The sequence below is a fragment of the Phacochoerus africanus genome, chromosome 16 (assembly GCF_016906955.1).
Source record: "Phacochoerus africanus isolate WHEZ1 chromosome 16, ROS_Pafr_v1, whole genome shotgun sequence".
In the NCBI taxonomy this organism is placed as follows: Eukaryota; Metazoa; Chordata; class Mammalia; order Artiodactyla; family Suidae; genus Phacochoerus; species Phacochoerus africanus.
In genome coordinates, this window is record NC_062559.1 from 30,152,909 (window position 1) to 30,168,149 (window position 15,241).

General features: G+C 33.4%; 1 long non-coding RNA gene across 1 annotated transcript; it reads left to right on the forward strand.

Annotated features, from left to right (window-relative positions):
* Positions 1-1,880: 1,880 nt before the first annotated feature.
* On the forward strand, positions 1,881-7,762 carry LOC125117753 (uncharacterized). Its single transcript, XR_007132718.1, has 3 exons — positions 1,881-2,008; positions 2,530-2,652; positions 7,545-7,762. It is a non-coding gene; the product is annotated as an uncharacterized LOC125117753 (long non-coding RNA).
* The last annotated feature ends 7,479 nt before the right edge of the window (positions 7,763-15,241 follow it).

The following is a 15,241-nucleotide window of genomic DNA, read 5'->3' on the forward strand; positions in this document are numbered from 1 at the left end:
TTTTACCATTAAATATGTTTGCTTTAGGTGTTTCATAAATACCCTTTGTTAGGTTGTAGAAGTTCCCTTCTGTATTAGTTATCTTTTTCTACATAAAAATAAACACTCAAATTTAATGGTTTAAACAACACTTATTACCCTACAGTTTCTATAGACCAGGAATCCAGACATAACTTAGCAGTTTCTTTTGATTCTGAGCCTCTATAAGGCTCTATAAGACAGCTCAGAATCAAGAGAAACTGCTAAGTTATGTCTGGATTCCTGGTCTATAATGCTGCAGTCATCTCAAGGTTCAACTGGGAAAGAGACACTTTGTGGCTCACTCACATAGTTGTTCGTTCTGAAATGCAGTTGAGTTCCTTGGAAAATGTTTGGTCCTTTTGAGTCTTGCTTTATGAATTTTTGGGAGTCTGTAGCAGTGCTCAATCTAGGGCTAAATATTCCCCACTTTCCTAAATAATACTCCATGCAAACCATGTGAAGAATTTTTTTTTTTCAATTTGTTTCAGAAAGCAGAGAATTATTTAAATAAATTAAAATTCAGACTCAAAGTGGCGAGTCCTCGGTAAACATCTTAGGCTTTTATTTGAGAAAGTCTATGTCCTAGGAGTAAGGATTATGCCCTAAGTGTAATAAGACTTGGACGTAGGCTTTTTAAAATTAGTATGTTTCAGTTTTGCCTTTATTCCAAGACAGATTTATTTTTTACAAATTTTGAAGTATAATTTGCTATTACTAGACCTGTGAAGAAGCAGGAAAAATTTACTGATGAACATGAACTTTTTAAATGCAATAGGAGCAAATCAAGGGATAATCTTGATATTGGATTTAGCAGAAAATGACTTCAAAAAAAACTTTTCAAATATTCTTACTCATGCAAAAATTTCTATTTTGAAGGTAATTAAAAATTTTGTTTCTCTTTCTATTTCTGGGATAATAATTCTATTATTCTCAGTTAAATGAATGAAAATTTAAGAGTAGGAAAGAGATCAGTGTAAGAAAACAAAAAGAAGAAACATCATAAATAAAGTTTAATAATGTATTATCCTTGGTGAAATTGCAAATTTAAAGATAAATAAAATATAGTTTTATACTTACCAGATTGAGAAAGATGAAAATCTGTTTTAAGATTGCATTCTGCTACAACTTGGAGGGTTTAAATTGCATATACTCAGTAACGTGACATTATATATAAGAATACATAAAGCCCTTAACATTTTTGATGCTAATTTCATTTCTTAAAACACATCACAAGAAAACAGTTTTAAGATAAGGCAGAGATTTCTGTGGAAGTCTGTTTATTTTAAACTTATTAACAATAGAAAAAATAAGGAGACATATATTTCCTACAAAGTTGATTCATTAACTGTTCATCCTTGCTATGGAAACGTATGCAGTCATTTAAAATATTTATTTATTTTAAATAAATATAATATATGCATATGATATACATATATACACATATGCATATATGTGTGTAAATATATCATATGCACCATATGTTCTCAATTATTTAAATGAAATTATATACAGGAAACAACTAGAAAAATGCATAGTGATATTAAATATTGATCACTTTTAGCTATAAGAACTGTAACTCAAAGTTATGATAATAGAATTTAAGTTCACTGAGAAAAAGAATCTTTTTAAACTATTTTTGTGTATTTCATAGCATCTAGCTTAGTGCATAGCATACGTGTTTGAAAAAATCTGTTGAAAATAAATTTATGAAGTGATAGATAACAATCAAAATCAATAATTCAATAATCCAGAATTTATTTTGTAAAAAATTGTGTATATATTTCAGAATATTGGCTAATTAAGCTCTGTCTTTCTTAGATCTTAATAACAAACATAAATATGATGATTTTCACTTGTTAGTCATTGTTGTGGGTACTCTATATGAATTAAAATACAAATCTTTTATATTACCCTATGAAGAAATTCAGGCATGGAGAAGTTAAATAACTTGACTGAAGTCCCACAACTAGTAAGGATGGAAACTCAGGTAATCTTACTCATGAAATCTTGCTCTTAGTCATATTATAGTGTTAAAAGTTTTCTTGAGTTGTCTGACAGGCAATAATCCAGAAGAATAATTCTAGAGTGCCCTTTTTGATCCTTGGGAAACTAGAGATAAACTTGGGGATGATGGCCATTGCTATTCAATGCCTGGGAGAGAAAGTAGGAGATAATCAAGTGTTAACCTATTTTAGAATATTGCTAGGGATTGACTTCTTATGGGATAATCTGAATTGCCCAAAGATCCACCTAAAATATTCTGAAATTACTCTTGATCCCACTATATGTTATCTTAGTGCCTTTGAGGAAAAAAAAAATAACAGAAGGAAGAATTGTTTGGCTATAATCCAGGCCATCTGGTTTAGTCATATAGGCACATCCACTTAGATGGTTTACCCATAATGCAAGAATACAGCTAAACGAGCTAGAAGACTGGAATTCCTCTGTATTATCAAGGATGTGTCCAGAATAGTTGAAGAAATTTCCATTGTCATTTTATCTTTCCAGAAAAGAAACTTGAAAATACATAATTTCAAGCTTCAGAATGGATATATGTCAACAAAAACCCATCCATTTGTTGGAAAATTAAGTCCATCATAACTGCAGTTTTCTTGTAAAGAGCAATAACAGGTTGGTTAATATTTTACACTCTTCAACTTATTTTTAGATCGTTATACTCCCATAGTCATTGTGGTGTTATGTTGTTTTGTGTACTCACAACCTAGTACAACCTAGTATGCTAGTAGCCCATATGTAGATAGTCTTTTGTACTTTTAGAAATTGGGTTATGTATGTACCTGTCAGAATATGCTCTATTACATGCTACTCTCAGAGCCCACAAATGCTTTCTCCAGAATGACAGATATTCTATAACCCTGGATTTCCTATTTTATCCAAAAACACATCTTCTTGCATAAAAGAAACCTGTAAATAACAAGAAAATGACATTCCCATATTTTTGTGTTTTGTAATACTTTATCTCCAATTACAAATAATAATACTTGCACGTGGTACATAATTTTAACAATATAATCCAGTCAGTGTTTTACTGCCATTCATAAACTGCTCCAGCAGAACTCCTTGTGATTTACGGCATCAATAGGACCCTTTAAATTACATCCTATATTATGTCGTAGGGCATGTATTGCCCTATGGTCTCACATGCAATGTCAGAGACACAGAGAACAAGAAATGGAGAATTGTGATTTCACTGTAAATCATAAGCTAAGTATTGTTTATGAGCACTGGGGTTTTAGCTCATGAGATCACTTTTTTTTTTTTTTAAATAGCAGTTAACTTGATGTGGGACAAACCTAATTCAATCAATAATTATTTACCCTTTAAGTCTTTGGTATTATTAAGTAAAAGCAAGCACTACACATATAATTTATTTCCCTAAAAATTAGTCTATTATTTAAAAAAAAATGGCTAGGTTTTTACTGTAAGTATGAAAAGAATATTGAAAGATGTGTATGTTTATCTCAATGTCATGTATACGTGGTAGGCACTCTATAAACATTTGCTGACTTTTCCATTAGTTTAAAAAGTAAAATTTCCCAATTAAACCAGTTTATTAATTTGTATTTGACTGAGGATATAAAACAATGCAGGTTGAAAAGATTGAAAAGTCATCTATAATCACCTATAAATTTGTTTATTTTTTAATTTGAATGATATTCAATAAATATCATAGACACCCAAACACAAAAGTTGGATTCAGAAGAGACATTCAGTTCATTTCATGGCCAAATATTTGAAGTAGTCACATCATCTGCAGTGATTTAATTTAAGACTTAAGATGACAACTATGACAACTATGATTTTTCAAAGCATTTTAGGATAGCTTGACCTTGATTTCTCACAGATAAAGATGTCTTTTGACCTCAGATTTCCCCACACAGTCTGAACCTGGTAATAAATAGTTAGAAATAAGGGCAGTGATAATTTGTGATTCAGATGTAAGCACTTAATCCAAGCATAGCCAGATTTACTTACCTGGGAATAATCTAGTTTAAGAGGCAGACAAATTACAATGAAAAGGCAGAAAAAAACAAATACTTTAGTCTTAATTCCATTACTTAAGCCCTGGCACACACATAGGGAAGTAAGCCTGCTTCCTAATGATTATTACCTGTTTCTTCCAATTGTGCTTGATGTCTCCCAATCCTTTCCATACCAAAAGCAGCAACTCTGTGGAATTTCCATCAACAAAAGATATGTATACAGATGGAAAGAGTCATTAAAAAAATAGATTCTCAGGGCTATTTGGATTCACTTAATCTCTAAAGAGGCTGGTTAAGAAATCAAAGAAGTAGATGGGGTTCTTTCTACACTCTTATGTGTCTAGTATTTACCCGCAGGCATATATGAAATAGTTCTTAAATAACTGTGGCTACTTAAAATTTACAGAATTGAACCTATGCAGGGAGTAGTTGATCTTAAACTGACACAAACCAGATAGTCTCTTAATGTTACTCTAAGGAATTTTAAACTGACTCTGTTAAAGCTGAGGTTATTTGCCTTGGGGATGCCTAATGGAAGGGTTATTATAACACTGTCCACAAATAGGGGCCTTGAGAGAGTCAGGCCATAACACTCCATTGACAGCTAATACATTGAGCCATTGCCAGGTCACAGGGATCTCCAAGGTCAAAGGTCATATCTCTCCTTTAATATTTAAATAAAGATACTTGACAAAAGCAGAAGGACACATCATTGCCAGTGATGGCTCTGCTCAATTTATAAGAACCTTTACAAAGTCATGCTAATTCTCGGCCTTCTTAGAATGCATGGTAACCTTTCATAAATCCATCTTTTCCAGATGTCCTTGGAAATGACAGTTATAAAACTACAAATGATTTGTAATGCAAAATGGGAATGACAGATTTGAAGATTAGGGCTCTATGTACTAAAATGACTGAGATTGTAGCTAACAAAAGGCATAAAATGCATCGATAAATAGCTGCTGAAGTAACTCAAGATTCTTTTAAACATTCCTCGTAAATGCTTGAACAAAACAACAAACCTATGCTTATAAGGTTACAAGTAGCAGTTTACTTCAAGATAATGGAATAGAATTCCTCTGTGTGGGTCAGCTGGAAGACAAATAACAAACTAGTTATGCTTTTTTTCTCTAGGCAGTAGAATGTTTTTTGCATGTAAGCATATGAACCTGATTTTTTTAAAATCTTTAAGCAACACTGGACAAGTTAAACTTAATTATATATTCTTTTTTCTTAACTTTTTAAAAACGAATCAACCAAATGCCTTATCCTGTTAACAGATCTCAGATGAGTCACAAATTAAAACCTAATGAAAAATAATTTTAGTACTTAATCTTTACTGCCGAGATGACTTCCATTGACAGGATAAGTTGGGGCTATCTATATAAACAATATGCATCAATGGATAATTTCAACTGCCTATTTTCAGGGCAACTGAATTTGAGGCAAAACTGGGATGCTGTAACCTTTTGAATCATACTTGAAGAAATGACTAAATACTGCTTTTTTGTATGACTTTTAAAAACCTACATGATAAGCATCTTACCCTGTTGCACTTTGAAATAGCACGTATAAGGCCTACTTCTGAAAGCATCAGGAGAGTACTAAGAGCTTGGATCCCACAGGACCTTTTGCTAGAGAGGAATTTCATGACTGACTCTTTTTTGTGCTTTGTTTCTGTTTGCTTCCTATCGCTTTTTTCTCTGTATGTCCTCTACTTGAATTTAATTCATTTCATTTTATTCTCACTTCTCTGCCTAATGACTCTTCAATAAAAATGAGATTGAGCCCATGGTTGTGATTCTGCCAGGTGTGGGGAGAAAAAGCAACTTAAAATCACTTGAAACTTTCAGATTTTAATCCTTTGTTTGAATTTGGAGAGCTTGAAAGTGAGCCATAAGCCTTTCAATATTAGCGACCTAGAACTATAATTATAGTAAAGACTTTTTTGTAGAGGAGCTAATACGTCTTTGGAAACAGGAAGTAATACATTTTCAAGGAATCTCTAAGTTTTGCTGTGAATAGTTGCATTCATTAGATCAACTTTAGTCGAAGTAGGAAACTCATTTCTGAACATTCCTGGAAACCCCATGTGTGCTAAGTTTAGTTAACTATAAAATATATTTGACCAAAGCATGAGGAAGGATATTTCCTTTCCTTGCTTATTTTTCCAGTGCCATAAAATATGCTATCATGTTTACAGTATGTCCAAGTGATGTCATAAGCAGAACACTAAAACAGATGATGTTTTCAATGTGTGAGGTGAAAAAAAAAACCTCCAGGACTCACTAGGAGCCCTAAAGTCAAAATATTATATTGAGACTATGGGAATATACTGGGGAGGCTAAGCCCCTGTGAAAATGAGGACGTGCTTTACCTGTCACACGGTCAACTTATTCTCCTTCTCACTCAGTCCATCTTATAAAATGATTAGGTTATTGGGTGAAAAATGCAGGGCAGTGATGGGTCAAGCTACTCCTCCAAGAAAACTGGCCATTTCTAAACATTTTGAGCATCAGGTCTGCAGTATTTATTTCATTCACTCTTAGATTAACATTTATTTATTCACTGGAGCCAAGAAAACTGACTTTTGGGGTTATTTGAATGTAATATTTATTTCCATTATTCATTCATTCATTCATGCAACGTTTACTGTCTTCCATGTGTCAGCAAAGCTTCTAGGCACTGCAGGGATAAAGAAGAGCCACGCAGTGGCTTCTTTAAAGACCTAATGATTATGTTGACATTATACCCTCATTAAGTGACTTGGCCGCCTTCATCTTCATTTGGCTCTCATATTCAATATTAACTGATATACTTTCACTGAAAGAGATAATTTTGCATTTGTCTTTCTTCACTAAGCTGTGGCTTTCTATGAAAAAGAACTGTGCTTCATCATTTTATAGTCTCAGGGTAAATTGTCAATAAAAATACACAGAATAAATGAATGAATAGGATACACAGTAGCAGAATTATACTTGTTTTGTGATCTGCAGTTTGATAATGTTCAGTTTAAGATACTCAAACATCCCCATGTTACAGTATTTTCAATAATGGTAAACATACTTTTATCCCAAAGTGTGGTTTGGGGAGACTTAAAAAAAAAAAAAAACAGAAGGGGAAGCTCATTGTTCAAATATGGGCCAGAGGTGCCTATTCCTGTTGTGTAACTATACTGGAGAATAAAATAGACCCAAAGTCAAGGTGAGATCCACAGAACTCTCTACATTTATACCAATTGAGATATGTCATACTGATGTTCAGAATATTTAACACTCTTTAAATGACTCCTCAGTTGGTAACTCCGTGCACAATTTGCATCTGGTTTGATCTATTGCTTACTCTAATTAACATACATATCATATAGTCTGATTGTCTTCAATGATTCTTTATAATATTTCTTCCATATACACAGGATGTCATCATCACTCCAGCCCTCTCCCCACTACCCCTCTGATTGCAACACAGAAGCTTTTGAGTAACATATTATTCTTTTTTCTCTTTTTAATACAAATCCAGCCTGGCAGGCACAGTGTTATGTGTAGACTGGATTGAATCAAAGCAGCATTCTCCTACTTTCCCTGTGTATAGGAAGTGATCCTAACAAGAATCAGATTTTCCTGGACCCATAACAGAGGAAACAACTTCTGGCACAGCAATTCTTTGAAATGGAACCATGAGGGCAAGTACTAACGTATCCTTCTATTGCATGCAATGCCTTATGCACAAAAGTAGTTTTTTTTGACTGTTAAAATGGACTGAATCGGATTTGTGGTACTAAATTTTTTAGGGTATGTGAATATTTTGATTTATTTTGAAAGATTCTGTGTTCACAATTCATCTGGTCAGATCAGGAGTTTCAGTTTTGATTTTATGTAACTTACTTATGGAATGGATTTAAGACAGATGTTTAGGGAGGTGTTTATAAATATTTTCATTTGATCAGAAAGAGAAGAAAAAGAAGCAAGACAACCAATAATCCAACAGTATTAATAATCCAACAACACAATCATGCCTTGTTGGATTAATAGTAGTATTTATTAAGCACCCACAGGATTGGAGTAAGAAACCAGGAGCTCATGATCTGCCATTGATTAGCTGAGTCACCAGAAACAGCATAATTAGCCTCAGAGAAACTCACTTTCCTCATCTATAAAAATGGGGCTAATTATACCAACCACTTATTGTTGTTAAAATTCAAAGGATATCATGGAAATAAATGTGCTTTTCAAACTGTACAGTTGCTAAAATCATATAACATAATTTTATTTCCATTAGACTATGAATTCTTTTAGGGCTAGGATCATGTATTCATCTTTGTAAAAATTTCTACACTTAACAATTGCTGGCACATAGCAGGTGCTCAGTAAATGAATAAATTCAGGATATCAGAGTTACAAAGATTCTTATGATCCTTGCCTTCAGAAAATTCATAATCTAATAAAGGAGGTGGATATATGTACAATATACTATAACAAAGTTTAAAATGACACCTGCACCTCAGCAGTGTTATATTAATCACCCATGTAGTAATTTCTCTATTCTTTCTTTTCTGCGTACAAATATCTACCAAACAGTATGCAAACATAAATTCAACCTCACACTGATATGTGCTTTTTAAAATTCCTATGAGTTTTACCATATAAACGAGGAAAAATAGAATCAACATTTTTAGAGTTGGGAGATACTTTAGATAACATATCTAGTGGAGAGGCAAGCCCAAATGTTCTTTAAAAAAAATAGGTGAACAACTTGCATTTACTATTTCCCTATATTTGATGTAGGAGCAATGGTCTTCCAGAAAATCCATACTGACTGACCTTTGTGATTTCTCATGGTAAAGGGAAAGTAAACCTGATGTTTAACTCTACTGAAAAAAATCTTGAATTGATTAAGATGTCGGTTATAATAACTTACATTTCAAGGCTATTTCCTACCAGAAATGTTCTTGTTCACAAACCAGAGAAAGCTCTGCTTACTTAGTAAGTAGTTAAATAATTCCTGTTGTATGAATGAACAGAGATGACCTCTGAGTTCCTTCTTCTTCTGAAATTCCTTAAGGATGAAAAGCCTAGAACAGTCAGAGATTAGACACTAGCCCTCTATTTTGCAGTTGTATCTAGAACCTAAAATCCTTTCTTGACTGGAAGATGATGTTGAACACCAATTGGCTACAGATGCTTTATTGGCAAAGGGAAGGAAACATGCACAATTCACTTCAAAGTTCAGCTTAGTGTCACACACAATTCAGGGTCAGTCATTTGTGTGGCTATATAAGGTCCCAAAGCAATGGGCATAGCATTTAAGCAGGAGGATTTCAAGTACAGCCATCAATTCTATTAAGCAGAGGAATTCTCCAAACAGTATCTGGCAGCTGCTGTCTTCATTTTCAGATGCATAATATTACCTTGTATTTGTATTTCTTCCAAGCACTTTATCTTTATATCAATATTTGAATAGGGGAAATAGTGATACCTATTTGTTGTGGATAGAGAAACCAAAGCACAGAAGGGTTAGGGACCTGCTAAGGTGACATGTTTAATGGCAGAGCAGCAACAATAATCCAATGGTGCAGAAATCAGAACTCTTGGGTCAGTTGAGGGTCGTTCCAAGGATGTTTGTTTTTTACTAGAATGTTTTTCTGGAACCGCTTGTCTGGTGCCTATGTGATGGTTCCGGCTGTTGAAATGGAGTAAGGGTGGGGATGACATAGAATGGTGGAAAACGATAAGTTCAGAATCGATTTGTTGCAGCTGGAATGAAGAGTGTATGAAAATACAGCTCCAAACTAGAAAGTGAAATAAAAAATTATGCACATGTTTAGTGGTTCTTCCTTCCTTCCTTCCTTCCTTTATTCCCCCATTGTTCACATCAAAAAGAGAAGTAAAAAGGGCAATAGTAGGTACGAAAAACTAATAATTAAGATGGGGTCTGCAATAAACCTGAAATCAGAGTTGTATTTGAAGGTTCTTTCCTATTGCCAATATGTGTGTGTGTATGTGTGTTTGTGTGTGTGTGAAAGAGAGAGAAAGAGAGAGAGAGAGGCCCTCAAACAAGGCATAATGTGGTGAGTGGAGAGACAGCTGATTCCAGCCTCTCGGCCAGACTGAATTGTGACTTTTCCTTTTCCAATGAGAATTCTGGCAAACTCAGAAGACTTTAGTTTCCACCTTTACTCTTTGTAGCTTCCTAAGGTGCTTGTGGAAATTAGTCTTTTTGTGAAGCATAAATGGTGAAACCTATTAAGATCAGAGAGAGTGCAAGGAAACCACGCACAAGGTGCACATTTCGATAGAGACAGGCTTCAAAATTTTTAGGGAAAATAGTTACATACTGAAATGTGCAGTTTTATTTAAAGAACACTCAGCAACCTAGAAACACGAATAGCTTTATTTTAAAGAAGAACAAATAAGAAAGGAGGACAGATAAATATGTTGCTTTATGTTTTTCTATCTTTAGATACTTTCTTTCAGCCATTATAATTATTTTTAAATGTTAAAAAAATCTCATTCAAAGCTTCCAAAATTTGCAGCTATTTTTTTTCTCTGAAAGAACTCCATTCTAAATGGGAAACTAAGTCACTAAAATAAAATTTGAGTGACACTCTCTAGCACCACCCCCAAACCCTCTGTTACCAATTTTCATTTAACTGGCTGCCAGCCACCAGCCCAAATTTGAAAAGATTCATGAAGCACACTTCTTGGAATTATGATGTCCTGTTTTATGGGATATTCAGACTTTGGTAAGAATGGAAAGATAGATCCTTTTCAGCATTAACTGAGATATATTACGAGGAATTCAACGGCTGTGAATAATCTGCTTTGCAAATAGGCTCTAAAATTTCATTGTCCTGAGGAGAAATTGAAGAGAGTTTTATTAAAGACAATAGGAAAAATTAAAAATAGATAAGAAAACTAGGGGCTGATGCTGAGAGTAAAAAGTAGCCTTACAAAATATCTCTTTCCTAAACTTGATGAATATCTGAACAATAACAAAACCTAAAGCTCTACTGTGGTTAATTTTTAGAAAGATGTATGTAACAGTTATTATTATAGAAGCAGATTTCAGAAATTACTGTAACCAACTGATTACCAGTTATAATATTTTTTTAAACATTGTGGCCATATTTCTGTCTTGTTAATACTACACCTTTGAATTACCAACTTCTTTCACTTCCTTATGCCTGGAGCACTTTCTTAAATTACGTAGTTCTGGGTCATGCTATTTCTCTGAACTAAAGTGGATGTGCTAATTTAAATTAGAAGTTATTTTACTACCTTGTTGGTAAACACAGTTAGTAGACCCAAATTTCTCTGGGATTTACTATTAGATCTCTAAGGAGAAAAATATATCTTAGTTATGATATTTATCATTAACATTGTTTAAACTAGAAAATTGTAGTAAGTGATTAAAATCAGTTATACATCAGAGGGGGAATTAAATGCAACTGTATGAAGAACAGAGGAAAACTAACCTTAAAACTAAAGATTATTCATTGAATGAGATACTCTAATCCAGAGGCAACTATTTTCTTTAAATAACCTGTCCTTGGGTGCCTTCTTTCACTTCATGTCACCAACATTTGCTGTTTCTCTTAAGAAAATAACACTGAGTTAGTATTTTTTCCTGTTTTATTATTAATGTTATGAGTTATGAAGAAATGGAAAACACCTAATCCATGCTTCACCACCCCACATAAAAAGGTGCTTTGATATTTTATATATAAAACAATTACCTACAATTAAAGTATAATTCAACAAACAAATAAGGATATAGTTCTAACTTATGCAGTACCTCCAAATTTATGCTGTTCTCTTTTACAAATCTTCTTTACCTGTAACTTATTTTTCAAGATCTAATGTCAAACAAATTTTCTCCCTCAAGTACTTTGTAGGCTCCAATCTGAAAGGTATTATTTGCTTGAACAAATCGCATGCATTTATAATGAAAGAGGAATTTTAGTTTGCGGTTTTGTGGATGCTGTCTTAATCAGGGAATGCAAGTTCTGTTTCTCAGATGAAACATAAACAATAAAACCCCTTTCCAAGGCACTTGCATTTTTTTCCACTAGAGGTCTCTCTCGTAACAGCTTTCCTTTTGTTGGGCTCATTAATTATTTTACTCAAAGGAACAATTCTACCTTTTAGATTGGAATGCTGCACTTAACATGTTATGCTAGAGAAAGATATAATACCTCCTCAGCTTATTCTCTTCCTTGATGAGTAGATATCAGGTTAACTGAATGAATCATCTTGGGTGTGTTATTATACAATGGACACACTTTAGTAAAGAAGTTTGAACTTTCACCTAGGCTTCCAAAAGTCTTGAAATTTGACCAGTTAAAACAATAGGCTACAATACATATGTATTATCAATGAGCACCAAATGGTCAGGCTTTGGATTCTCCAGAGAACATTCATGATTTGGTGCCAACTTAGGTCATTTAATTGCAAGTCAGAATCATTTTACATTCATTTCTTCCAATTTGCAAGAAAATAAAGCATATTTTCCATCTGTGAATTTAGTTTTTGCTGTTTCCTTGTATATCCTCTTTGTAGAAGATAAACAAAAACTATTAACCTCAAACAGATCCATATTATATTATGAAGTGTTTTGTTTGTTTATTTTTAGTTTGTTTCTGGGGGAAATACTAATTAAGAACTTTGCTTTTTACCGAAAAGTCTGCTGCCATTAATTTACACAAAAGACCATTTAATAAAAGATTTAACATCTTTAAAAGAGAAAGAATCCAAAATGAAAACAAGCACCAAATACTCTCAGAGAATAATACAAAATTGCATTGAACACAGTACTATAGAATGAAACACACTGACATCAGTCACAAAGCTTACTTAAATATTCAGAAAACCCAGAGAGTGTTCAGATTTCTGAGGATGGAAGTAGAAAGATAGTGCTATGCTCTTGACACAAGAAATTCAATGGCAAGATGTGAAATGTGAAGAAGCAAAGGAGCGCCTAGCAAATCAATTTTAGTGTTACATTGAAGGTAGAGTGTGTCTCCACGCACGGATACAGTGGCTAAGCACAGAGCAATGCTGTATAATGAAAAAGGGCGCGAGGAAATTTGACAAGCTGAAAAATGTACCACTACCTGGCCAGGAGAACACAGACCTGTCAGACAACAGTTTGGAGAATCAGAAACTATCTATAACAGAAGCAGAAAATAGATAATGCATTATTAACTTTATTGAAATTTTATTCTGCTACCCAAACAGTTTACCCAATACCTCTTTCTCCATTTGTAATTTATTAAGCAGTTAAGTACGTGTTTTCTTTTCAACAACAGTTTAGATATATCAATATATTTTATAATTGAATTAATGGTCAATTAATGACAAAAATTTGATGAAAGTAAATATGAGATAGGCTGGCACATTTTTCAGTTCGAGTGACTGTATTGAACAGATATTTTTACAAAGTTTTTGTCTCTTTGTATCACTGACAGCCCTCACCTTCACCCTCCTCCCCCCCCCTTGCAGGTGATCTGTTTGAACTGTTCAGGTAGCTGAAATAATCGCATAGGCATGACAAAGAGGAAGGAGTCTTAGAGACCAAGTTTGTACTTTACAGTTGATGAGACTATTCAGAGAGGTTAAGTGACTGCTGTAGGACTCCTATAAGACTGGATTATTCTGGGATCTGAGAAAAAGACTCAATTTCTTGAAAACAGCAGCTTGGTAGCATCATAGACAGAATGTATACACCACAGAGATATATAGATTCTAAAAGCTTTGTGAGCTAAGGATATGTTAGTAGCATTTTATTGTGGGAAAACTTACTTTTGAATATTAATTGGCTCATTTTAGTGGAATGTAAAATAAGTGCTATCCTTAAGAAAGATGCTTTTTCAAGATAGGCTTTCAATGCAGGAGGGTTGTTTTTCTTTTTTTTTTTAATCTATCAGAGGACACTATGCCCCTAAAGGTATGTTTCCTTCATGTTTTTCTGTTCCTAACTTCTGAACTATTATCTCTGGTTTCAGGCAGATCTTTATTTTTTATTTAATTCAAAAAATTCTAATTAATAAGAGGACAGATTGACCCAATCAGCCAAACCCAACTGCACCAACAAAATTATTTAAATTAGAACAATGAAGATGGGTTTTTATTTAAGTGGCAGTTTTTTCTTTTTTAGCTCTTTCCAAGCCAGATTGCCATTGGAATTAATCCATCGTCAAACCTGTGCATTTCAAAGTACAATTGTGTAAAAGGAATGGGTAAAATAAATTGTCATGAAAATACAGAAGCTGAAAATCTTTACAAGAAATTAGAAGTGAAGGAACAAAGCAGACTTTTTCTTTGAAGAACATGATATTGCATCTTTATGGAATCTTTTTTCCGCATATCTACCTAAGCAGGGTAGTTGAAACTCTATATTTTTGTCAAATCGCTTTTATTGACACATTATTGACATTCTGATGTTGAATATATTATGGAAGAAGTATTATAAGCAATTTCCAAACTTTAAAAAGTCACATTACACTTTTTTTCTTAATAGCCCTTTAGGTAAAAAATAATGTGTTTATTCTATTAGTTACCGGGGGATTATAAAGGAATACAATTGATTTGAATCAGATTTGTTCAGATTTCAATGCAGTGTTAATAACTAGAAGGCTTTACTTTTAATATGTTCTAGAGTTAGGGAAAAACAACCTAGAACCCACCCCCCCAAAATGCTTTTCTCATTTCTTCCTTCTTTTTTGTTATTTCTCTATCTTGTAAACTTTTTAAATTCCATTCTCTTTCATTCTCCTGTGACATTTTAAAGTTATTTGCTTAGGTTTTGTACCCACTTCCATTTTAAATCCTGGATGAGCTTCATGAGGTCAATGCAAACCATTCGGAGGACAACATAAATTTGTTTTGGTGGCTTATAAAGGACATGATTCTTAATTCATATGTGTGTATTATATATATATAATATATATATAATACACACACATGGATATATATTATATATATATATATAATGATATATATATTTATATATATATAATTGTTCCCCTTTTTTATCCCACCATGGGAATAGAACTATTCAGGTACACTCCCCCAGTACTAAATTATACTTTGTAGTAATCACTGATGGGAGATATAAGTACCTGTCAAGAAGATATGGATCAACAGTGTGTTCTCTCCACTGAGAAGCTTGGGTTTATTGCCTAAGCAGTAAGTTGGGCCTTCTTCCTGTGTGGCCAA